Below are 26031 nucleotides of genomic sequence, written 5' to 3'. Positions count from 1 at the left end.
GGTGCTACAGCCAGCGAAGTGTTGTGTAGTCGAACTTAAGTTTTGTTTTGCGTGACAGAAGGTCAAATAAATTTGGTTATCACGGAATATTTGTTGTGTTATAGTGCGGACATAACATTACGCTTGGCAGCATGCTCAGCACCAGCAACTGGGTGGTCCATCTGTTCCTTGGCCACAGTTTGTCGGTGCCAATTCGTGCAAACAGACAGCTTGTCGGTTGACATGCCCACATAGAATGCAGCACAGTGGTTGCAGCATAGCCTGTAGATGACACGACTGGTGTCACAGGTAGCCCTGCCTTTGATGGGGTGGGTGATATTTGTGATGGCTGGAGTAGGTGGTCATAGGAGGATGTATCGGACAGGTCTTGCATCTAGGTCTATTACAGGGGTACGAACCACGAGACAGGGGGTCGGGAGTAGATGTTGGGTAGAGATGGACGAGTATATAGCGTAAGTTTGCCAGACAGCCGAATGCCACTGTGGGAGAAGTGGGAAGGATAGTGGGCAGGACATTTCTCGTTTCAGTGCACGACAAGAGGTAGTCAAAACCCTGGCAGAGAATGTAACTCGGTTGCTCCAGTCCTGGGTAATACTAAGTTACGAGGGGAATGCTCCTCTGTGGCCGGACGATGGTTCTTTGGGAGATGGTGGGAAACTGGAAAGATAAGGCATGCGAGATTTGTTTTTGTACAAGGTTGGGAGGATAATTACTGTCCGCGAAGGCTCTGAAATAGACCTGGATGCAAGAACTGTCCTGTACATCCTCCCACCACCACCTACTCCAGCCTGGTTACAAACATAACCTATCCCATCAAAGGCAGTGCTACCTGTAAAACCAGTCATGTCGTCTACAAGCTGAGCTCCAACCACTGTGCTGCATTCTATGTAGGCATGACAACCGACAAGCTGTCTGTCTGTAATTTTCCCAATTAATCACTGGATGATTAAAATCTCCATTGATGATCACTGTATAATTGGGGATCTTAAGTAAAAGTGAAATGAGGTTTTGTCTACAATTTTTCGGTTACATCAGAAGGTGAGTCTGGTTGGTGATAGAAGGATTCAACTATCGTTTTAAGTGCAACCTCGATGCCGAGTATTGCCCATACAATCACACATGCAGCTTCAATTTCTACCTCTGTGGATTTGAGTTTCTTGTCACCTGCGACAAATACGCCACCTCCATTTCCGATTTGCCTACCCTTTTAATGTACACTACAATTTTCCCCAAAAAATCTCACTGCTATCAATTTCAGGTTTGACCAGCTTTCTGTACCTATTATGATGTGAGCTACACTGCTTTTCATGAGTGCTTCAAACCATGGCACTTTGTTGCAAATACTTCAGCAGTTTACCATTAGGATTTTAATACTCTCACCTTTGGGAGGCATTTCTTTGGATCTTACACTTTTACTTCTGGGTTTCCTACAGCTACTGTTATCTAGATTGGATGGAGAGTCGCCTAATCTAAAAAAACCTGTGTGCACCCCACAAAGTCAGCTACCTGAGTAGCAGCCTCTGATGTGTACCGAGTTTTCAGCCTTACGGGCCAAGCACAAGAAGTCGCAGCCTAGCTCGTCACTCGACTCAGAACCGAACGACCACAATAAGTTCTGTGGACAATGCTGCAAACTGTGGGCTTCGATGAAACTCCACGCACAACGCTCGTCTTCTCAACCTTTCCTACCAGTCACCGGAATGACCCAAGAATGACCTCGGAGCCCAGACGACAGGCACCATCTGTTCCAAAGTGCGCCAAAATCTAAAGTTGGTTGCACCCTGTTCCCTCAGTGGCTGCCAGAATAGCCTCTTCAACATGTCAGAAGAGGCCCCCACGCATTCACAATGAGCGCACCTGGTGTCATTTCCTGTCCCTTTCTGCCATTTCCCAGAAGGGTTCCACCATTCGCCGTACGTTTGAGCTGCCGATGATAATAGACTCCTACTCTCTTGCATTTGCCTCCTCCTGACAATGAACAAAACAGGTTTCCCCAAAACAGGTGAAGTGAGTTCCACTGGCTCAGTTGCACTTTCAGTAAAAGACAGCATCTCAAACTTGCCAGTTAGGGGGATCAGTACAACATCCTGAGGTCCTCCCCAGCCCCATCCACCCCGTACAGGATGCTTAGATATTGACACACCACTCGCAGTCAAGTGGATGGGTAATGACAGACCTGCACTTTCTTCAGAGGAGACAGGATCCACAGGAGAGGATAGTACTTGACGTACCTCTGGTACAGGTATCACAAGAACATGACCCTCGCGAGCTCTTCCAACCCACCAATTTGCAGCAGCCGCCAATCGTTTACATCTACATCTACATTTATACTCCGCAAGCCACCCAACGGTGTGTGGCGGAGGGCACTTTACGTGCCACTGTCATTACCTCCCTTTTCTGTTCCAGTCGTGTACAGTTCGTGGGAAGAACAACTGCCTGAAAGCCTCCGTGCGTGCTCGAATCACTCTAATTTTACAATAGTAATCTCCTCGGGAGGTATAAGTAGGGGGAAGCAATATATTTGATACCTCACCCAGAAACGCACCCTCTCGAAACCTGGCGAGCGAGCTACACCGCGATGCAGAGCGCCTCTCTTGCAAGAGTCTGCCACTCAAGTTTGCTAAACATCTCCGTAACGCTATCACGGTTACCAAATAACCCTGTGACATAACGCGCCGCTCTTCTTCGGATCTTCTCTATCTCCTCCGTCAACCCGATCTGGTACGGATCCCACATTAATGAGCAACACTCGAGTATAGGTCGAACGAGTGTTTTGTAAGCCACCTCCTTTGTTAATGGACTACATTTTCTAAGGACTCTCCCCATGAATCTCAACCTGCACTTTCTTCAGAGGAGACAGGATCCACAGGAGAGGATAGTACTTGACGTACCTCTGGTACAGGTATCACAAGAACATGACCCTCGGGAGCTCTTCCAACCCACCGATTTGCAGCAGCCGCCAATCGTTTACATCTACATCTATGTGCTCATTCCACTTCAAATCGTTCCACACGCATACTCCCAGATATTTTACAGAAGTAACTGCTACCAGTGTTTGTTCCGCTATCATATAATCGTACAATAAAGGAGCCTTCTTTCTATGTATTCGCAATACATTACATTTATCTATGTTAAGGGTCAGTTGCCACTCCTTGCACCAAGTGCCTATCCGCTGCAGATCATCCTGCATTTCGCTACAATTTTCTAATGCTGCAACTTCTCTGTATACTACAGCATCATCCGTGAAAAGCCGCATGGAACTTCTGACACAATCTACTAGGTCATTTACATATATTGTGAAAAGCAATGGTCCCATAACACTCCCCCGTGGCACTCCAGAGGTTACTTTAACGTCTGTAGACATCTCTCCATTGATAACAACATGCTGTGTTCTATTTGCTAAAAACTCTTCAATCCAGCCACACAGCTGGTCTGATATTCCTTAGGCTCTTACTTTGTTTATCAGGCGACAGTGCGGAACTGTATCGAACGCCTTCCGGAAGTCGAGGAAAATAGCATCCGCCTGGGAGCCTGTATCTAATATTTTCTGGGTCTCATGAACAAATAAAGCGAGTTGGGTCTCACACAATCGCTGTTTCCAGAATCCGTGTTGATTCCTACAGAGTAGATTCTCGGTTTCCAAAAACGACATGATACGCGAGCAAAAAACATGTTCTAAAATTCTACAACATATCGACGTGAGAGATATAGGTCTATAGTTTTGCGCATCTGCTCGACGACCCTTCTTGAAGACTGGGAGTACCTGTGCTCTTTTCCAATCATTTGGAACCTTCCGTTCCTCTAGAGACTTGCGGTACACGGCTGTTAGAAGGGGGGCAAGTTCTTTCGCGTACTCTGTGTAGAATCGAATTGGTATCCCGTCAGGTCCAGTGGACTTTCCTCTATTGAGTGATTCCAGTTGCTTTTCTATTCCTTGGACACTTATTTTGATGTCAGCCATTTTTTCGTTTGTGCGAGGATTTAGAGAAGGAACTGCCATGTGGTCTTCCTCTGTGAAACAGCTTTGGAAAAAGGTGTTTAGTATTTCAGCTTTACACGTGTCATCCTCTGTTTCAATGCCATCATCATCCCGTAGTGTCTGGATATGCTGTTTCGAGCCACTTACTGGTTTAACGTAAGACCAGAACTTCCTAGGATTTTCTGACTTAATAGAAATACCATTTCACTCACAGTATTCGATGTAAACTTTGAAAACTGACGAAAAAAGGATAAAGGTAGTGAATGTTAATGCTGTAACATCACAATGACGGCTGAGAATAGAAGACTGGTGCAATGAGACCATTCTCTGCACTGGGTATTGCTCAAGAGTAAGAAGAAAAGCCTGTCATCAAATTGAGCTGACACAGCACAGGCCATCGGACAAACAACAGCTCGCAATCTAGAGCTGCGCTTATAACCCAAGTTTTCTTTTTCACCTTGCGAGAGGAGTGTAGGGATTGGGGGTAACTGACACTTGCCTCACGCGATGCTAACAACCTGAACAAGAAACGGAAACTCATTCTCCATTTGGAGCGACTACAACGGTTCTGTTGAGGTAAACAATCAAAATGTTTACATATTTTGTGTAGACTAACAGTTTAACCCTCTCAGAATACACGACACTACAAAACTACAAGTGGCAGTCAACAATAACAGCACTTTTGAGCAGCAGAGAAGAAACAATGATTCTCCGATACAGTGCTACCAACAGATGCCAGACTCCTTAGCATACACGCCTTTTTAAGTTCAAACTATCCAATTTCTACTCACAAAATATCAAAATCGAGTTAGCCTTTACAAATGAAATAGTAATAAACTGAAAATGCCAAATAGGCAATTGCTGACAGAAACTTACTTTAATGCACGATACAGGTCCAGCTTTAAAATCCCTCATTTGCATTTCAGGTAGCAACCAGTCTGTTGACGTGACAGAAGGGTGTAGAGGAGCACAGACTCTGCATCCAGTGCAATTTTCTGTCACTTCTTACGTTACACACCAGCTGAAAGTAACGTAAGAAAAAAATTGATAGGAATTGATCTTATCTTCTCGTGCGCTAATACAAGCACATTTAAAAGCAATTTTGGCAGTGATACATAAAGCCAAAACATTTGTAGGTATGAATACTGCAAAAAATATCATGTCTAAAAAAAGGCTATTTTTTATTCCTTATATCATTAAGAAATGTTATAATGAACAGTGCAAGCTTCTAACACTTTCTCTTACACATTTTAATTATCTGACAATTTCAATAATGACTAAGCAAGTATAAATTCACTAAAAGAAGTTTTTTAAGTTCTTTAACAACAGCATCAGCAGGTGGCTACTCAAACTTCACAGGCTGCAGGGATTATTATTATTATTATTATTATTATTATTATTATTATTATTATTATTATTATTATTATTATTATTTTTATTTATTTATTTATTTATTTATTTATTTTTTTTTTTTTTTTGGTTGGGGGGGGTCAGAATTCCCAGTTTAGGAAAAACAATACTAACACAACAGATTTATAAGGAAATCATCGAAAATTGCTGATAAAGTACACTCAAAACAAAATCAAAATCATTAAATTGATAGAAAACTATTCAAAATTAAGTAGTTATACAACATAATATAATTCTCTGCCAAAAACTCACACACTTTAAGTACTACTTGCGATTATGAGTAATGGTACTTACACAATACATATATTTTTCAATGTTTCATTTATGCAAGTCCCAATGATTTCTTGAAATGTCCAATCCCCCAACTCAAAACACACAAAATGTCTATTTAGAAAATTGAGACTAAGGTACAAACTTATGAATTTTTACGATAATCTCAACATTTATGAAGCAGATACACTGTCACAATGCAATTGTCTAATTTATTAAGCCTTAATTTGTTCTTCAAGTGTAAACACTTCTTTTGTAGCACTTTCTCAAACTGTCAAACACTTTGCTTCCAACTTTTTCTGTTTTTCTAAATTACTTTGTTTCTCTGCAAGCTATTCTCATTAAGTCGATTACAATTGTCTACATACCACGAGTGTATATTTCTTGTGCCGTTAATAATGAACTTTGAAGTATCCAAACTACCAAGGTCTCTAAAATTGTAAACAGTATCATATATGTGTGTACATATCATCACAGTTTTCTCTCCCATGCTTTCAAAGATGAATTCAGCATTAACAGGAAAGCCACTTCCAATGTTAGCACTTGCATGGGAAAGACTGCAAACTAATTTCGTGACAACTATCAAATTTTGGTATTTACCATTCAGGATAAAGGGCAGAAATGGTCAAATCCCCCCCGACAATAATCGTTTCCCGGAAAAGAATTGGCAATGGTGGTAGAAAAGTCAGGTCCTTTAATTCACGCATTTCATTATTCATGGCATTTCCTCTTAGTGATTATTTTCTGTGGGAACACCAAGCAGCTCCCATTCATTATTCTTGGCCATATCTACCTCCATTTCACTAACTCCGAACAATAACAACCTTTTATTATCAATGACAAACTTTTCCAAAACTACTTCACTACACGTAGCATCAATGGCGTAACGGCCATGAACACTAAAGAAACTGGGCTGTTCCGTCCTGAGCATAACAAACACAAGAAAAAGTGTACAGACCAGAATGAAAAGTGCTCCTATTATAACACAAAGAAGACAAAAATGTCGTGGGCAGAGTTAGGGATGTAAAAGAAGGGGAACTAGCTTTTCAAATTATTTGGTAGCTTGAAAGACATTTAAATCATAACATCTTGACATGCTGGCCCTGTTTTACCTGATAGTATTGGTCCGCATGTCATATGATGTAATACACTGTGCCAAGTAAATTGACATGATCCATGATGTCTTCCTTAAAGAACATAGCCTCCCCCCCCCCCCCCCCAGAAGCTTTATCCCTCCAGAAAACTTTTATACCTGTTATATGTATGCTCTTCAGCCATATGGTATTATACATAGTGTCAATTACCTAGAACTTGCATTTCAAATATTGCGGAAATTCAAAAAGTGCTGTCAATCTGCGGCTTTCACGAAATGAATTGGTGGTCAGGGGCATGTATTGCTATCATATGGAAATCCGACGGTGCGAGATCGGGGCTGTAGGGTGCATGAGGAAGAACAGTCCGCTGAAGTTTTGTGAGCTCCTCTCGGGTGCGAAGACTTGTGTGAGGTCTTGCGTTGTCATGAAGAAGGAGAAGTTCGTTCAGATTTTTGTGCCTACGAACACGCTGAAGTCGTTTCTTCAATTTCTGAAGAGTAGCACAATACACTTCAGAGTTGATTGTTTGACCATGGGGAAGGACATCGAACAGCGTCCCAGAAGACTGTAACCATGACTTTACCGGCTGAGGGTATGGCTTTAAACTTTTTCTCGGTAGGGGAGTGGGTGTGGCGCCACTCCATTGATTGCCGTTTTGTTTCAGGTTCAAAGTGATGAACCCATCTTTCATCGCCTGTAACAATCTTTGACAAGAAATTGTCACCCTCAGCCACATGACGAGCAAGCAATTCCGCACAGATGGTTCTCCTTTGCTCTTTACGGTGTTCGGTTAGACAACGAGGGACCCAGCGGGAACAAACCTTTGAATATCCCAACTGATGAACAATTGTGACAGCACTACCAACAGAGATGTCAAGTTGAGCACTGAGTTGTTTGATGGTGATCCGTCGATCATCTCGAACGAGTGTGTTCGCACGCTCCGCCATTGCAGGAGTCACAGCTGTGCACGGCCGGCCCGCACGCGGGAGATCAGACAGTCTTGCTTGACCTTGCGGCGATGATGACACACGCTTTGCCCAACGACTCACCGTGCTTTTGTCCACTGCCAGATCACCGTAGACATTCTGCAAGCGCCTATGAATATCTGAGATGCCCTGGTTTTTCGCCAAAAGAAACTCGATCACTGCCCGTTGTTTGCAACGCACATCCGTTACAGACGCCATTTTAAAGCTCCGTACAGTGCTGCCACCTGTCGGAAGTCAATGAAACTATACGAGATGAAGCGGGAATGTTTGAAAATATTCCACAAGAAATTTCCGGTTTTTTCAACCAAAATTGGCCGAGAAAAAAAATGTGTTTCATTACTTATTGAACTGCCCTCGTAGATTGTAATATTACTTAGAGAAACAAACTAAAAGTAGGGTAAATTAGAATGTCAGAGATGTTTGTTCCAGGATTCTGTTGAGAACCACATACGATTTAACATATTTTGAGGAGTTCCCAGACCGACACTCGTACAATATATGCGGTAGCCCACACTAAAGAATAACGTAAGTGCATACACTAGTTATGTGGATGCTGACCAGCAACGAGACGATTGACCATCACAGGTACGACAACCACTTCCAGTCTGGTATAGAACAACTGCTGCACACGAGCTAGCATTTCAGCAGAGATTTCTGAGTGCAGCCATTGCATATCACTGGGTATAGTTGGTACGTCCTTGAAGACAGCGTCTTTCAGTTTCCCCCACAGAAAGAAGTCTACAGCTGTCAAATCCGTGGAAGGGGTCAGCCAAGGTGCAGGTCCGCCAAGTTCAAGCCTACAATTTGGAAACAGTTCGTGAAGACACAGTAGTACTTCACGTGATAGGGGCTGGACAGCCATCATGTTGGTACCAGCACATATTCCTCCTAGTCTGCAGCATCATCTAGCATCCCTGGAAGATGATCTGTTAGGAGGCTGCAATACTTGTGCGCTTTAAGTGTCCGGTCTGTGAAAAACTGGCCTATGAGCTGATGGCTCACTACCCCATACCACACTTTTACCCTCCACGGACACTGATATTCCACCTGACAAAGCCAATGGGTATTATCAACAGACCAATTGTGCATATTTCAGTGGTTTACACAGTCACGATTGGTAAATGTGGGTTCGTCACTAAACAAGATACAAGACATGTCCACGTACATAAGTTAAAATGATTCTCATAATTGTTTCCACGCAGCTCTCGATGCAGAGAAAAGTGATAGTGACGGAACATATGTCGACGGAGAATACGTAGGACATTTGCCTCATGCGTGCTACATCTTTGTGCGACTGTGCAGGAGCTATCGTGCAGATCAACTGCAACAGCAGTAAGAATATTGATCTTCAACTCTTCTGTTACATTGTATAGGTTTTATACTACCACTTTTATGTACCTAGTTGAAGAGGCTAATAAATAATAAATAATTGCTGAGATGGTTGATATCTATTGGGGTATTTTGCCACATACACTTGTAGCGTCTCCTGGCCAGTCGTCATAAAAAGCGTGTGATAGAATTTTTTCCGTGTGTAAGACCAGTTAACATGTATCGATATAGTGCTACGCATACGGCAAAAGAGAAATAATTTAAACATGACCAAGTGAAGGAATAAAGCAAGACTGTGTAAACATTTCACGAATGTACTATGTGTGTATGTAGAACATTCATAATTATTTGACGTTTTATGCATTTGTTAACTTTGAATCCATGACATGTAATTAGCTTTGAAAATCTTGTTAAATGAATTAGTGATTATGATCTGTGCCTCAGATAAAAAGGACAATTCAGTACATGTATAAATAGTAAAAAGCGTTGTAATAATTTCTGTTCTCTTTGGGGTTCGTTACGAGTAACACTCGCGTGTTAAGCAAACGTATATGCTAGCCGTGAGCCGTTTGTTCATGAAGCTTGAAATCCGCCATTAGGCGATTTGTTGAAAAAAGGTGTGTAAAATTAATGCATTTTTGTTTGAATATATAGAGTTTGGGCAAATATGTTTTTAAAATAATTTGTAAAGTTGCCAGCCATTTGTCCCGTAAATAATTTAGACATTTTCAGCATTTAATTTAGCGGAAGCCGCTGTACCAATCTGCGATAGCAACGGCCGCAGACGCGGCGCATTTAAAAAATATTTATTTCAGGCATCGCAGTCGCCTCGCCGGTAAAGCGAGGTAACATAATAGTATTTAGCATTTCCTTACAGCTTCCAGCAGTGCCGGCAGACTACATCATATTATTCAGTGCATTTCTCAGTTTGATTTGGAAAGTGCTGTGCGACATGTTCCATGCTGCCGAAAAAAATATAACGAATAACTGTGTTATGACTTTATCATTTTCACATTTTGTGGCAAGGTCTACTCTGTGAAACTAAAGCAATATTTTACATTTTTTCCCTGAGAACGCGGGCTAGCCGCGCGCCTGTTCTAATTAACAGTATTCAAAAATCCACTGCATAACGTAACCAACATTCAGTGCTGTAACAATCATTTGAATTTCATTACTGACTTTTCTGAATATGATGCAAAGTAGTAAGTTTAGATACAGTAGTCTTTCTTTCTTAATTACGTTACAGTAGCAAGTGAATGTTCCACGCATAATTGTCCAGAGCAGATGTGGAAAAGCAATCATTTGATCCACGGTGTGCCACATTTATGATAAAAGTGTTTATTCCCTCTCCCACGCCATAACCACAAGCCAAATAAAATTAACTCCAGTAGTAAAAAAGTGAGAGGTGGAGTAAGGGAGACGGAATACACTGTACAAGAACAAACTACATCCTTCCTACTCTCCACACACAACGACCAAGTCTGCTGTGGTAAATCCCGTCATCCACTCATGACCTACTACTTGGACTAACTGGCCAGCAGACTGCAATGAACCCAAGAAACACACAAGCACACTGTAAGCAAACATAACAATATTGTACCTAGCAACCACGCAGGGTGAATGGCATAAACAAAAGTTGGACTAGAAACTATCAAAATACGGTATCTTGTAAAGGAATCACACTAGAATGCTACAACAAACATAACTGACATTCTAATTTACCCTACTTTTAGTCTGTTAATGTCAACTATCAGGAACACATGTTTTCAATCAACTGCCAGCAACCACTAAAAACTTGGTTTCAGATAAAGCACAGTTTAAACCGAGTTTGAAAGACTTTTTGATAGGCAACTCCTTCTTTCTATAGATGAATATCTTAACAGGACTGTTAAAACCAGGTTCAGTAAAATATCTTCCTGTTGTGACAGCACTTGGTCATGACAGTCAAGATTAGGTATTATATAAAGTGCATAATTTATTTTATTTATTTATTTATATACTTGTTCCATAGACCTGTACATGTGAGCAAGTCACTCAGATGTGGAATGTGTCAATGTACATAATAAAATACATAGAATAAAGACATTGTTATAGTATTAATAACAGTGCACAAAAGTCATACTTATTAGCTTAAAAACTAGTCAACATAAATGTGAAGATAGCAGTTTCATATTTAGGGAATTATTTCATCTATTTTTACCTTGAACAGTAATCAAAACTTCCCACTTTGGGTTTAAAAGCGACCCAAAAATGGAAATGAGAAAAACAGAAATTTTTACATTAGGGCATTATTACATTAGTTTAACAGTAAACAGTGTCAAAAAATTTAAAATCATCTTTCCAATCTGGGTTTTACTTATTTCTCTGAAAGAATTCCTCTAGTGAATAAAGTGAGGTCTCAAGTAAATAATTTTTCAAGCTACGTTTAAATACTGATGTACTACTCCTTATACTTTTGATGCTGTTGGGTAGGGAATTGAAAATTTTCGTTCCAGCGTACTTTACCCCTTTCTGAATAAGTGTCAAGTTCTTTAACTCACAGTGGAAATCCTCTTTTCTTCTGGTGTTATGTTCATGATGTAGGCAATTCGTTTCATACAGAGTGGGGTTATTTATTATGAAGCACATCAGTGAATATATGTACTGAGATGTTGCTGTCAGTATTTCAAGTCGTTTAAAAAGATTTCGACATGAGGTTCGTGGGGGTACACCACAAATGATTCTTATTGCTCTTTTTTGTGCTGTGAGGATTTTCTTTGCGGCAGGTGTATTGCCCCAGAAGATGATGCCATAACACATGACTGAATGAAAATAGCCAAAGTAAGCTGACTTTGAGATGGTAATGTCATTGAAGCGTGACAAAATTCGTAAAGCAAATGTTGCCGACATCAGCCGTTTCAGTGTTTGTAGAACGTGATGTTCCCAGTTCAGCCTACTGTCCACGTATACGCCTAGGAATTTTGATAAGTACACTTGCTTAATCATTTGATCATTCTGTGTGATAACTATTTCTTTTGGGTTTTTGTGGGTTGTCTGGAACTGGATAAAATTGGTTTTTTTTCAGGTTTATTGAAAGGGAGTTAATACTAAACCAACCAAGAACTTCTTTAAGAATGTTTCATTCTGCCAGCGTATTGATTCTGTAAATACTTGCAGTTCCAGTTTACTGTAACATATTCACCTATTTTCGTAATCTCCTGACAAATGATCAGGGTAGTTAGCATTATATTCAAATGTACTATGTTTTTTATTTTATACTTTCTGACATGTTCCACACCCACGAGAATCATCTGATTTTTGGCCCAAAGAAACGAAAACTCACTCTAATCTCTAGGAATTGTTCCATTTCAAAAAGTGTTAAGTTTGCGAAAAAAGTCTAACTATTATTCCAATCTGTTGATTGGCTAACAATACAAGCCCTGACTACCGATCCACTTTTCTCACGTGACGTACTGAAAGCTTTGTATCGAGGCAAGCAGGTGTAGATGCAGTGTATATTGATTTCCAAAACGCATTTAACACGGTACCATACTTAAATGCTTTAAGTATTATCATATGGATATCAAGGGAAATTTGTAACTGGATTGAGGATCTTTTGGTAGGTCGGAGACAGCATGTTATCTTGGATGGAGAGTCATCATCAGATGTAGAAATAACTCTGGGTTCCTTGCTGTTGATGTTGTATGTTAATGACCTTGCACACGATATTAATACTAACCTCAGAGTTTTTGCAGATGATTCAGTTATCTATAGAGAAGTACTATCTGAAAGGAACTGCATAAGTATTCAGCCAGATCTTGAAACTATTTCAAAGTGGTACAAAGATAGGCAACTCGCTTTAAATGTTCAAAAACTTAAAACTGTGCACTTCTCAAAACAAAAAATCATAGTGCCCTATGACTATAATATCAAAGAGTTACAGCTGGAATTGGCCAACTCATAGCAATACTTGGGTGCAATAGTTTAGTTTGTAGGGATATGAAATGGAATGATCACATAGGCTCAGCTTTGGGTAAACCAAGTGGTAGACATCGGTTTATTGATAGAGTACTGGAACAGGGTAATCTACAAACCATTGTTAGGTGCATAGCAGAGGGTACATTCCACAGTAGCAGTTATTAAAGTTTCTTCCTGTTCCACTCACATATGGAGCCCAGGAAGAATGAGTGAGTGAATGCTTCTGTGCGTACAGTAATTATCTACAGTAATAAATGAAAACCGATTCTTGAAACTTTGTTAATAGATTTTCTCGGGACAATTTATGTCTATCTTCAACAGTATTTTCAAATGGCTCTGAGCACTATGGGACTCAACATCTGTGGTCATCAGTTCCCTAGAACTTAGAACTACTTAAACCTAACTAACCTAAGGACATGACACACATCCATGCCCGAGGCAGGATTCGAACCTGCGACCGTAGCGGTCACGCAGTTCCAGACTGTCGCCTAGAACCGCACGGCCACACCGGCCGGCAACAGTCTTTTAGTTCAGTTCCTTCAGTATACTCTCCCATGGGTTAAACAAACCTGTGACCATTCAGGCTGCCATTTTCTGTATATGTCATATCTGGTATGGGTCCCACACACTTCAGCAATATTCTAGAGCCAATCACACAAGTGATTTGTAAGCAATCACCTTTGTGGGCTGACTGCACTTCCTCAGTATTCTACTGATAAACAGAGGCCTACCACCTGCTTTACCCATGACTGATCCTATGTGACCATTCCATAATTCACGTTTCTACAAAGTGCTACACCCAGGTATTTGTCAAAGTTGGTCGATTCCAACAGTGACTCACTGATATCCTAGCCACAGCATCCCATGTTTTTTTCGCTTTGTGAAGTACAAAATTTTACATTTCTGAACATATAAATGAAGTTTCCAATCTCTGCACCACTTTGAAATGTTATCAAGATCTGACTGAATATTTAGGCGCCTTCTCTCAGATAGTACTTCATTACAGATAACTGCATCATCTGCACAACGCCTGATTTTAGTTTTAATATTGTCTGCAAGGTCATTAATACACAACATTAACAGCAAGGGTCCTAAAACACTTCTTGGGGCACACCTGAAGCTACTTCTACACAAGATGATGACTCTCCATCCAAGATAACATACTGCGTCCTCCCTACCAAAAAGTCAATCCAATCACAAATTTCACTCGATATCCCATATGATAACACTTTTGACAATAAGTGTAAATGTCATAATGAGTGCATTCTGTAATTATTCTAATCTTAAGCCAATGATCCCTATGTGAGTAATATGGATAGAGTTGTTGTATACTCCTAAAGTCATTATTTAAATCCAGTTCTTTAAACTTTGTTAGGGGACTTTCTTGGGATTACACCTATCTTCAAGAGCCCACAATTCAGTTTCTTCAACATTTCTGTGATACTCTCCCACGAGTCAAACAAACCTGTGGCAATTCATGCCGCCGTTCTCTGCATACATCCAATATCCCCTGTTAGTCCTATTTGGTGAAGTCCCACACACCTAAGCGATATCCTAGAACTGATCACACAATGATTTGTAAGCTATCTCCTTTGTAGACTGATTGCACTTACCCAGTATTCTATCAATAAACTGAAGTCTACCATCTGCTTTATTCTCAATTTAGCCTACGTGACCATTCTACTTCACATTCCCATAAAGTGTTACGCCCATGCATTTGTACGAGTTGGTCGATTTCAACAGTGAGTCATAGGATACCATTTTATTTCTTTGTGAAGTTCACAACTTTACATTTCTGAACATTTGAAGCAAGCTGGCATTCTTTGCGCCAATCTGAAATCTGACTGACTATTTACGCTGCTTCTTTCAGATAGTACTTCATTACAGATAACTGTATCATCTGCACAGATTGTCTGCAAGGTCATTAATACACAAAATCAACAGCAAGCCTCCCAACACACTTCCCTGAGGCACACATGATGACGATTCTCCATCTAAGATAACAGGTTGCGCCCTCCCTATCAAAAAGTCCTCAAGCCAGCCACAAACTTCAGTTGAAATGCCATACGATCATACCTTTGACAAACGTAAGTGTGGTACTGAGTCAAGTGTTTTTCAGAAAGCAAGAAAGACAGCATCAACCTGATTGCCTTGATCCAAAGCTTTCAGTATTTCACATGAGAAAAGTGCGAGTAGAGTTTCACATGATCAATGTTTTTGGAATCCGTGCTGGTTGGCATGGAGAAGGTCATACTGTTCAAGATATGCCATTACGTTTGAGCTCAGGATATCTTCTCAGATTCTACAATGAATTGATGTAAAGGATATTTTACAGTAGTTTTCTGGATCACTTCTACAACCCTTCTTGTAGTTGGTGTGACCTGTGCTTTTGTCCAAGAGCTGGGCACCATATTTTATTTGAGGAATCTACACTGAATTATAGTTAAAAGAGGAACTAACACAGCTGCAAATTCAGTAGGGAATCTGACAGGGATTCCATTGGGCCCTGGAACTTTGTTCAAGTTTAATGATTTCGCCTGTTTCTCAACAACACTGACACTAACACTTAATTCACTCATCTTCTCTGTGGAATGAGGGTTCCTATGTGCTCGCTACTACATTGCTATTAATAGAATGGGATTTGGAAATACGGAAGTGTCCGATCCCGTCCGTCTGCTTTGACCCATGACATCACAAATATGGCGGAAACGACCATAAACCATGATTCCAATATGGCACATATAAAGTCGGTACGTACACATTATGAGGACGAAAATACATCGAAAAACAAACACACACACTTTCCACAAAAAGCCTAATGACACTAACGGGACAAGCATGGGAAATGGGGTGTTTTTGGGTGGGAGCAAACTAAATATAAACAAATTTAGACACCCATCCCCATACCAAACCACACAAAACGACGAAAAAAACCGACATCACAAAACTCCCCAAACACCACTAAACACAATATCATCTGGAATCGGACACTTCCCTTGACCTATATAGCTCAACAGCAGCTCCCGATCCCATAAATTAGGATCAAACGCTTCCCTTGGCCTATATAGCTCAAAAACATCTCCCGATACCAATATCAACATACACAGCCACACATAGGGATCGAACACTTCCCTTGGCCTGTGCACTGTTAATTTTATCCGTCACATCCATTCCTGAACAAAAACAACAACCGATTAATTTTACTAAAATTACCACACGATGTACAGCAAACAACACTAAATTAACCTTCACACAAAATTGTTAACTCACTGAAACAAATTCCACTACAAACACAGCCGACACACTAACAATTCTGGATAATAAGCAAAAGCAAACTGAGCCCATTACACCACACGAACGAAAACCGTGAACATACCACCAGAGAACACAACATATCACAACACAACAACATCTACAAACATGCTACACTCACAAACCAAACTCCGCGCCGTCATGACGTCACACACGACAACACCCTTACGTCACGGGTAAGAGCCGACGCGTGGGATCGGACGCTTCTGTCGACCCAGGTATTTTGTATGCATACAGCACTAACAGTAACTATTATACAAAACAAGAGAGTAGAGTACTAATACACTGTCCAATTTTAAGTAGCTAATCAACCACAATGTGTCTTCTGCTACAAATTCTTTTTCGTGCAAATACTGCAAACAACTGCCCAGTTATTGTCAACTCCACAAATCACTCATTGTGCAGTAAGAAATTTGTAGCAATAGAGTAACCAACTCACCCATTTGTGCATAATAAATGATGGAAGTAAGAACAGATGCCACTCTTGAATTAACAAAAAGTTATTGAAACCATCAACTCTGACATTCACGAGTAACGCAACTTATTGACATATGCTTAAAATCTTCACTCATCACCTCTACCCAATCAGCATTGTAATGACTTCCATGTGTCAGTCATGCCAGCAATGAGCCTCAATTAAAAGGAAATAATTCAAAAGACAAGATTGTTTAAATAGTGTTAACTGGATAAATGGTTTCAACACACTAAAGGTGCCATCATCGGATCTGAATGTAGCTTAACATTTATAAAGCATTTGGATATAACGATACGTGAGGCAGACCACACCTGATATAAAATCATATCAGCTGGTCTGCCTCATGTTAATCTACATTCAGATCCCATGATGGCACCTTTAGTGTGTTGAAACCAGTTACCCAGTAAACAGTATTTGAGCGATCTTGGCTTTTGAATTATTTCTATAACAGAGTGATCACCCCACGGTGCACTATGTATTCACTTCAATTAAAAAGAGGTCAGCCACAATATAGCTTGCACTCTGCAGAGAAGTATGTGACCTGAGTACTCACAATGTGGTCAACATGACTCACCTAGTCACATCATCTGCAAGCAGATCATTCTACTAGCCTGAAGATAAAAATCTGTCTGTATAATTAACGAAAGCAAATTACACTAAGCTCTTGTATGTAACACAAAATATTGGCAGTATCAACTCTTAAAGCCTAGGATATTTCAGTAATCTGTACATATCACAGATTGAGTTCAAACTCAGAATCAGTCTGCTCAGCATTGTTCAAAGTTTTATATGTAGCATCACACTGAAGTCAAAGATCTCAAACCGAAAACATTATCACCACACCAACAAAACACAGCATAAATTAAGCATTAACGGGCATCTTGTTGTTTCACTTCACAGGGAGGTTTGTTTGTGCAGCTCTAAGGTTCATTACAGGAAATCTGAATTTTCAGGAGAAATCTTTCAATGAGTCACACAAAAAAATGGCATCAGAGAGATAAATGAAACAAAGGATAAAAAGAGCAAACCTAAAAAGTACATTGAGTCCAAAATTTGTACTATCACAACTTACCATGTAAGAAAACATAATCAAAATTTGGTGAGCAGTCTTCCAATTGGCTCGATGGAGCAACCACGATTTCCTCTTCATCTTTGAGTAGTATTTACATAAAACGTGTGTTCTGTACACATTCCAATCTCAGTACTTGTACAAAAATTACATGAATGCAATCATTTTCTGCTGGGGATTTGTCCTGTTTGCTGTTCAGCCCCAATTGCTTATTTCAACAACTCAGTTGCGATACCACAAATACCTTAAACTTATTGTTGCACTCCACCAATTATCCTCGGGTAAATCATGTAACGCCAACTCTCAATGTATCTAAAGTAATCCCAAGTGGGAGAATGAGGTGATCTGTGTCACAAGATTTCTCTTCCTCATCATATAATATAGTTCTATTGATACACAGGCGCCACAATTGCCTTGAAAATACGAAAACCTGCAATGAGTGCATTGCATCTTCCAACTGATCCAATAATACTCTCATTGTAACCTCAGTTTTCGAAGAATTAAGGTCTGGTACTTCCGTAGGAGACTACTACACTCATTACGGACTGTAACAGTAGCCTGCAACAGCTTTTCTTCATTTCTACACATGGCTGCTACCTGAAAAATGAAGAGTGTAGTAATACTTTTCAGATAATCCTCACTGCTATCCTTACAAACAAATTTTAAGTTTCACTCCACCATCTGATAAAGGAATTCATAATGCTGATTTTTTTAAAAAAAACTGCTATGTATAAAAGTATTCTACTTTTAATGCACATCACACCTGAAGTAAAATAGAAATTATGAAGATATGCACCATAAACTAAACAGCTTTTCAAATGTTAAAAACATCTTAGCTACATTTGTGCAAAGAATTTTGACACATCTAAACAGCTCACTTAATTTACAGAACAGCTCCGTGCAAATTAGTTCCTATAAGTGAAGAGTATAATCTTTACATCATATGACAGCGATCAATGAAATTTAGAGTTCAGCTTTTACTGAGAAATGGAAAACTTTCTTCAATTTTCATTTTACAGCATACATGTATCACACAAAAGAGTAATAAATTTCGAAACAATGGTTCCATGCAGCTTTTCACATTCGTCTACTCTGCACTTGTTCTCTCTCTGCACAAGTACTGCAACTCATATTCCTTTGAGAGGCATTTCACAGTATTTTTATTATTATTTCTTTCCTTTCTCAGACGTTATGACTGGTTAAAAATGGAATGTGACGTGGACCTTGAACACGCACGACTTCCTTTTAACTGTACGGTATATGTTACATTGCATTTAGGAACTTTCGGGTAATTGAACATGTGTCAATAATTACAGATTTCTGAAGCTGTATATATATATGTTTGGATGTAGCTGTATTGCGTTGATGGACTGGTGGATATTGTGTGGTATGACTCCTGTAGTTGATAGTATAATTGGTATAATGTCAACTTTATCCTGATGCCACATGTCCTTGACTTCCTCAGCCAGTTGGATGTATTTTTACTTTTTTGCTTTTATTATTATTATTATTATTATTATTATTATTATTTTAGGCATGTGACATTCAAAAGTTAAACTTGCCATTGCTCTTGCTGTTTAATAGTTGTCACATACCTTTTAATTTACAAATAATTGTAACTAATACAACGGAAACTCCAGGTTCGAATATCAACAATGTAGGAAAAGACAGATTGCTACTTATTGTAAAGAAACATGTCAAGTTGCAGACAGGTGCAATTAAAAGATACTTACATAAAGCTTTTGGTGACAGCCTTCATCAGTAGAAGAGAGACACACACACAAGCAAGTACACCTCATGCACACACGACCGAGATGCTACAGTTGGTGGTTGCAAGTGAGTGAGGTGTGCCTGCTTGTGTGTGTGAATGGTGTGTGTCTCTCCTTAACTGATGAAGACTGAGGCTGAAAGCTTTATGCAAGTGTCTTAATTGCACCTGTCTGCAACTTGACATGTCTCTTTATGGTCGATAGCACTCTTGACTTTTCCTACATTATTTATAACTAATACAGTTAGGATAACAACTAATGACAAAATAGAATTAGATTTTTGTGATTAAAATAAATTAGGTTACATCTGTTAGGCATGTAACAGAGAAAGAACACAGAAAAAATCATTTTGGTAATTTGACAAAATATACTGAAGTTTTGTTATAAATCTGATGTATAACACTTTTACTCATAGTCACAATCTTCCATAATGATTGCATGGTAATGTGACTTATTTCTACAATGTGTTATACATTGTTATTTTTATGATTTTATTTGTTTTTAATTATTATATGTGCTTCTGTGTTCATAGTTGTTTCTGTGTATCAAAATTGGTGATGACGCAATTTTTTCACAATTTTGGGGTCTTTCTTGTTAATGTTTGGTACTTGTGTGGGACAGTGGTTAGTGGCTATTGTGTATATTTGTTTGCCATCATTGGTTAGGTTACATTTCTGAGCTTAGTTATGTGAGTGAGTTTCCATTGTTGTACTGTGAGCTTTTGATGTAGACAGATAGGATAGCAATGCGTTAAGGCTTGGGTAACAGAGCTGATGATTTGAGTGTGTTGGTTTCATTTCAGCTGTCATATAGGTCAAGTGAAATTTGTGGTATCAAGTTTTGGAGTTGTTTGTGGGTTCACAGCATCCAGGGGTATGAGCTCTCTACATCAAGCACACTTTGCAATACTGGGTTTTTGAGTCGTAAGCAAGTGCGTTGGTCTACGTTTGAGATTTACAGGTTGAGCAAAATTTACGATACAACGGCTTTCCTCACTGCATTATTATGTTGAATGTTGATATTTTTGTGGGCTTGACTTTTTGGTTAATATTTGTTTTGGAGTAGTGTCACTATTCTTGTTGTTGCTGTTGTGGTCTTCAGTCCTGAGACTGGTTTGATGCAGCTCTCCATGCTACTCTATCCTGTGCAAGCTTTTTCATCTCCCAGTACCTACTGCAACCTACATCCTTCTGAATCTGCTTAGTGTACTCATCTCTTGGTCTCCCTCTACGATTTTTACCCTCCACGCTGCCCTCCAATACTAAATTGGTGATCCCTTGATGCCTCAGAACATGTCCTACCAACCGATTCCTTCTTCTGGTCAAGTTGTGCCACAAACTTCTCTTCTCCCCAATCCTATTCAGTACTTCCTCATTAGTAATGTGATCTATCCATCTAATTTTCAGCATTCTTCTGTAGCACCACATTTCGAAACCTTCTATTCTCTTCTTGTCCAAACAATTTATTGTCCATGTTTCACTTCCATACATAGCTACACTCCATACAAATACTTTCAGAAACGACTTCCTGACACTTAAATCTATACTCGATGTTAAAAAATTTCTCTTCTTCAGAAACGCTTTCCTCGCCATTGCCAGTCTACATTTTATATCCTCTCTACTTCGACCGTCATTAGTTATTTTGCTCCCCAAATAGCGAAACTCCTTTACTACTTTAAGTGTCTCATTTCCTAATCTAATTCCCTCAGCATCACCCGACTTAATTCGACTACATTCCATTATCCTCGTTTTGCTTTTGTTGATGTTCATCTTATATCCTCCTTTCAAGACACTGTCCATTCCATTCAACTGCTCTTCCAAGTCCTTTGCTGTCTCTGACAGAATTACAATGTCATCGGCAAACCTCAAAAGTTTTTATTTCTTCTCCACGGATTTTAATACCTACTCCGAATTTTTCTTTTGTTTCCTTTACTGCTTGCTCAATATACAGATTGAATAACATCAGGGAGAGGCTACAACCCTGTCTTACTCCCTTCCCAACCACTGCTTCCCTTTGATGTCTATCGACTCATAACTGCCATCTGGTTTCTGTACAAATTGTAAATAGCCTTTCGCTCCCTGTATTTTACCCCAGCCACCTTTAGAATTTGAAAGAGAGTATTCCAGTCAACATTGTCAAAAGCTTTCTCTAAGTCTACAAATGCTAGAAACGTAGGTTTGCCTTTCCTTAATCTTTCTTCTAAGATAAGTCGTAAGATCAGTATTGCCTCACGTGTTCCAGTGTTTCTACGGAATCCAAACTGATCCTCCCCGAGGTCGGCTTCTACTAGTTTTTCCATTCGTCTGTAAAGAATTCGTGTTAGTATTTTGCAGCTGTGGCTTATTAAACTGATAGTTCGGTAATTTTCACATCTGTCAACACCTGCTTTCTTTGGGATTGGAATTATTATATTCTTCTTGAAGTCTGAGGGTATTTCGCTTGTTTCATACATCTTGCTCACCGGATGGTAGAGTTTTGTCAGGACTGGCTCTCCCAAGGCTGTGAGTAGTTCCAATGGAATCACTTTTCTTACCATTATATATTTAGTTTGACCCTGCTCAAAACCCCATACTTCCTACAATTGTCCTGTTAGAGTAATTCTATTGCCGGAATTAAATATTCCATGTATTCCGTTTGGCCGCAGATATATTAAGTGCCCCCCTCCCCCAACCCATCTTGATGATGTCAATGATCAAAGCACAATGATCACAACTTTGGGTTTTGCCTTCCAGTGGACCACCAAATTTCAAAAGCTTCTGTCATCCCCATCTGTAACACCGACTATTGATTGTCTACACCACAATACTGACAGGTAAGAATATTACCAAACTATCAATTTAATACGTCACTGTGGCAAAATACTAACAAATTATTTTCATAAGAGTGGAAAAACCGGCAAAGCTAACCTCAAGGGACATCAGTTTGAATTTCGGAGAAATGTAGGAACATACTAGGGAATATCGACCCTACAACTTACCTTAGAAGAGAGATTTTAACAAAAGCCAAATGTATGCTTAATTACAGATATGGAGAAAGCTACTGACAAAGACACCCTCTGAAAATCTGAAGGTAGCAGATGTAACCTACAGGGAGTGAAAGCGTTATACAGAACTTTTACAGAAACCGGAAGGCAGTTATAAAGAGTCAAGGGACATGAAAGAGAAGCAGTGGCTGAGAAGGAAGCGAGATTGGACTGTAATCTACCCTCGATGCTACTCATTCTGTACACTGAGCATGTTGTACAGGAGAACATAGAAAAATTTACATGAATTAAATTTCAAGATGAAGAAACAAAAACTTTCTGGTTTGCAACCAAAACTGTAGCTCTGTCACAGACAGCAGATTAGAAGAGCAGGTGAGCAGACAAAAGCAAAACAAAGGTACTATAATGAACATAGCTGAATTAAATGGTGTGATACTGAGAGAATTAGATTAGGAAAATATACATTAAAGGTAGTTGATGAGTTTTGCTGTAAAATAACTGATGATGGCCAAAGTAGAGAGGATGTGAATGAAGACTAGCAGTGGCAAGAAAAGGGTTTCTGAAGAAGAGAAATTTGTCAAGATCGAACATAGATTTAAGTGTTAGGACATCTTTTCATAAGGTATTTGTGTGGAATATGGTCTTTTACAAAAGCAAAATGTGGATGATAACCAATTCATACAAGAAGGGAATAGAACATTTTGAAAAATGGAAGTGTAAAAGAATGTTGATAATATAGGCAAATCGTGTAATCAATGAGGAGACAATGAACACATATGGAGAGAAAAGAAATATGACATAACGTGACTAACATAAGGGACTGGTTAATAGGCCACATTTCAATACATTAAGGGTTCACCAATTTAATATTAAAATGACGTGTTTATAAAAATTCCAGGAGGAAACCAAGACATGAATCAGTAATCAGGTTCTAAATGATATTGGTTGCAGTAGTCATTTGGAAATGAAGAAGCCTGCACAGGATGGAGTAGCATGAAGAGCTGCATCAAACCAATCTTCGGACAGAAGACCAAAACAATGACTACACTCTCCAGACAAAACACATAGATCTCTTTCACTATAGCTTTCGTTTCCATTGCCAATGAAAATGTCATATTCCATTCACGTCACAGTATTAGCAGAAACAAAATAATATAATTAACAACATGGAATAGGGATAAATTATTTACAACAGAAAATGCATATCACCAAAAGAAAAATAGCATAACAAAAATAAAGAAGGCTAGTGGAAACGGTATGACAATCAGTGTCCATTACTGAACTACAACTTAGAAAGAAAACAAATACGCCAAGAACTATGACGAAAACTTTTAGTCCGACAAAAAGCAACAGATCTTACCTCCCTGGGAGTAGTGAATACAAACATAAAAACACACAAACATAATTGGGCAATGAGGCAGAATATGTGAAAAACACTACAATAAAAAGACAGTATGTTCACAAGCAGGTCTTCAAGTATATTTCACACAAGAAATTAACAGAGGGCACCAGCAAACAAACAGTACGCTGCAAGTGAGAATGAATTTGAATTGGCGCGTGAACTATAACTACCCATGACGTGTAAAACTACTCAAAATACCTAGAAATACCGTGCCTTTTCCTTTCCAAGCCGACTTTCATCTCTTCTAATTTAATAGGTTTTCATAGAAAAACAACTAATTGTTAAACCATAACATAGAAATATCGGAGGTATTTCTTATAAACTACTGCACAATTTTTATCATTTTTATGCTCACCATGCAGTTTATTCAATAGGATACGTCTAATTTGGTGACAAACATCAACTCACCACAAAAAACCATTTGTTCAAATCAACAAATACACGCAAAACCGTTGCGGCACTGACTGCGACTTTCGCCAGCGATTTAACACAAGGCGTCAACGGACGAAGACTATACATCGTATTCACCACAGTCTGGTATTCACACCTTGTATCAACTAACTACTTTAGAAAAGCGTGACGTCACAACTGCTTTCACAAACTGAAGTCGCGGGACAATAAATGCGAAAATCCGAAGTTTCTGGAAACAACACTAAATGTCTGGAATCTGATAATACGTTCACCAAATGAAGTGAAATATCTGTTTTGTAAATAAAACCGCATTTCCTTCCTTCAACTGTAATTTATCTCGGGGGAAAAAACAGACCGACCAGTAAAGTGCATTACTTGGAAGAGTGGCTGAATTTCATGGTCTGATGTTTATTCTTTGTTTTTGTTTTTTGTTTAGAGCTGTACTTGCGACTGCAATCCATGTAAATAAGTGTCTCAAAGTATATGTGGGTTTGATTTCTGACCTACGTAATTGGTGACAGCGAAAACAAAAACGGTGTAAGTTGCAATAACATTTTTCGAATTACATCCGTTAAACATGTAAGGCACAAATAGTTCTTTACAAACCGTTGGTGACAAGATCCTGAAGCTGCAAAAAGAGACCGAATTTTTAGAAGAGTCGACGTTGAGAAACGACAGCAAGACAGACACGACGAGATCACAAACTCCAGCGATAACTGCAGCGCCGCGAGCGCACACCCGCGCCGGAAATGTTTCGTTCGTGCCAACTGCGCCGCGCATACAATTGCGGGCACCTCCATTTACACCCTCACAACCAGACATACGGTTTGCGATCTTGGAAAACATTTTCGCGCAACAACGGATCACAGAAGACCGTGAACAATTTACGCTGGCAATTAGCAATTTGGAATAGCGAACGACGACAGTAGTCTTCGATGTGGTTCTACAAAATGGTTCAAATGGCTCTGAGCACTATGGGACCTAACATCTGTGGTCATCAGTCCCCTAGAACTTAGAAGTACTTAAACCTAACTAACCTAAGGACATCACACACATCCATGCCCGAGGCAGGATTCGAACCTGCGACCGTAGCGGTCACGCAGTTCCAGACTGGAGCGCCTAGAACCGCACGGCCACAGCGGCCGGCTGTGATACTACACCCACCCCATCAACAAGCATACCTTGCCCCAAGGACTTCGCTAATCACTCGCTGCACGAAGTTACCCAAGCAGAGGCTTTCACAAGTGCTTTGCCAGAAGAAACATGGGGACAGAAACCCGTCGGTATTTTGGAGACATTTGCGAGCGATAGTGGACTATACTGTAATATCTAACGAGTTGCTGCTACGTATCTGGTGACAACTGCTTCCGTCCCAAGTACAGTTGACATTAATAGCGTATGAAGGACAACTGCTGGATAAATTCCTGCAAGTAGCTGATAGTGCATATGCCACATTGGAGTCAACCTTGTGACATGCGTAGCAGCGACAAATGCGAGCGTCACAACAGAAGGTGACAAATACGCATCGCAGTTTTTGGAGGAGCCCATGCAGAATTGTGCCGCCGCCGACAATCACCGGACATCA

The 26031-nt window shown here is 39.8% G+C and overlaps 1 long non-coding RNA gene across 1 annotated transcript; it reads right to left on the bottom strand.

Annotated features, from left to right (window-relative positions):
* Positions 1–4888: 4888 nt before the first annotated feature.
* LOC124720441 lies at positions 4889–25160 on the bottom strand. The gene is made up of 3 exons (XR_007006157.1): positions 25053–25160; positions 17885–18478; positions 4889–5000 (listed from the first exon to the last, which is right to left on the bottom strand). It is a non-coding gene; the product is annotated as an uncharacterized LOC124720441 (long non-coding RNA).
* Between the last annotated feature and the right edge of the window lie 871 nt (positions 25161–26031).

Source organism: Schistocerca piceifrons, chromosome 11 (assembly GCF_021461385.2).
Source record: "Schistocerca piceifrons isolate TAMUIC-IGC-003096 chromosome 11, iqSchPice1.1, whole genome shotgun sequence".
Classification (NCBI taxonomy): Eukaryota; Metazoa; Arthropoda; class Insecta; order Orthoptera; family Acrididae; genus Schistocerca; species Schistocerca piceifrons.
Note: the sequence above shows the minus strand (reverse complement) of the source record. Positions and strands in the feature narration are given on the sequence as shown.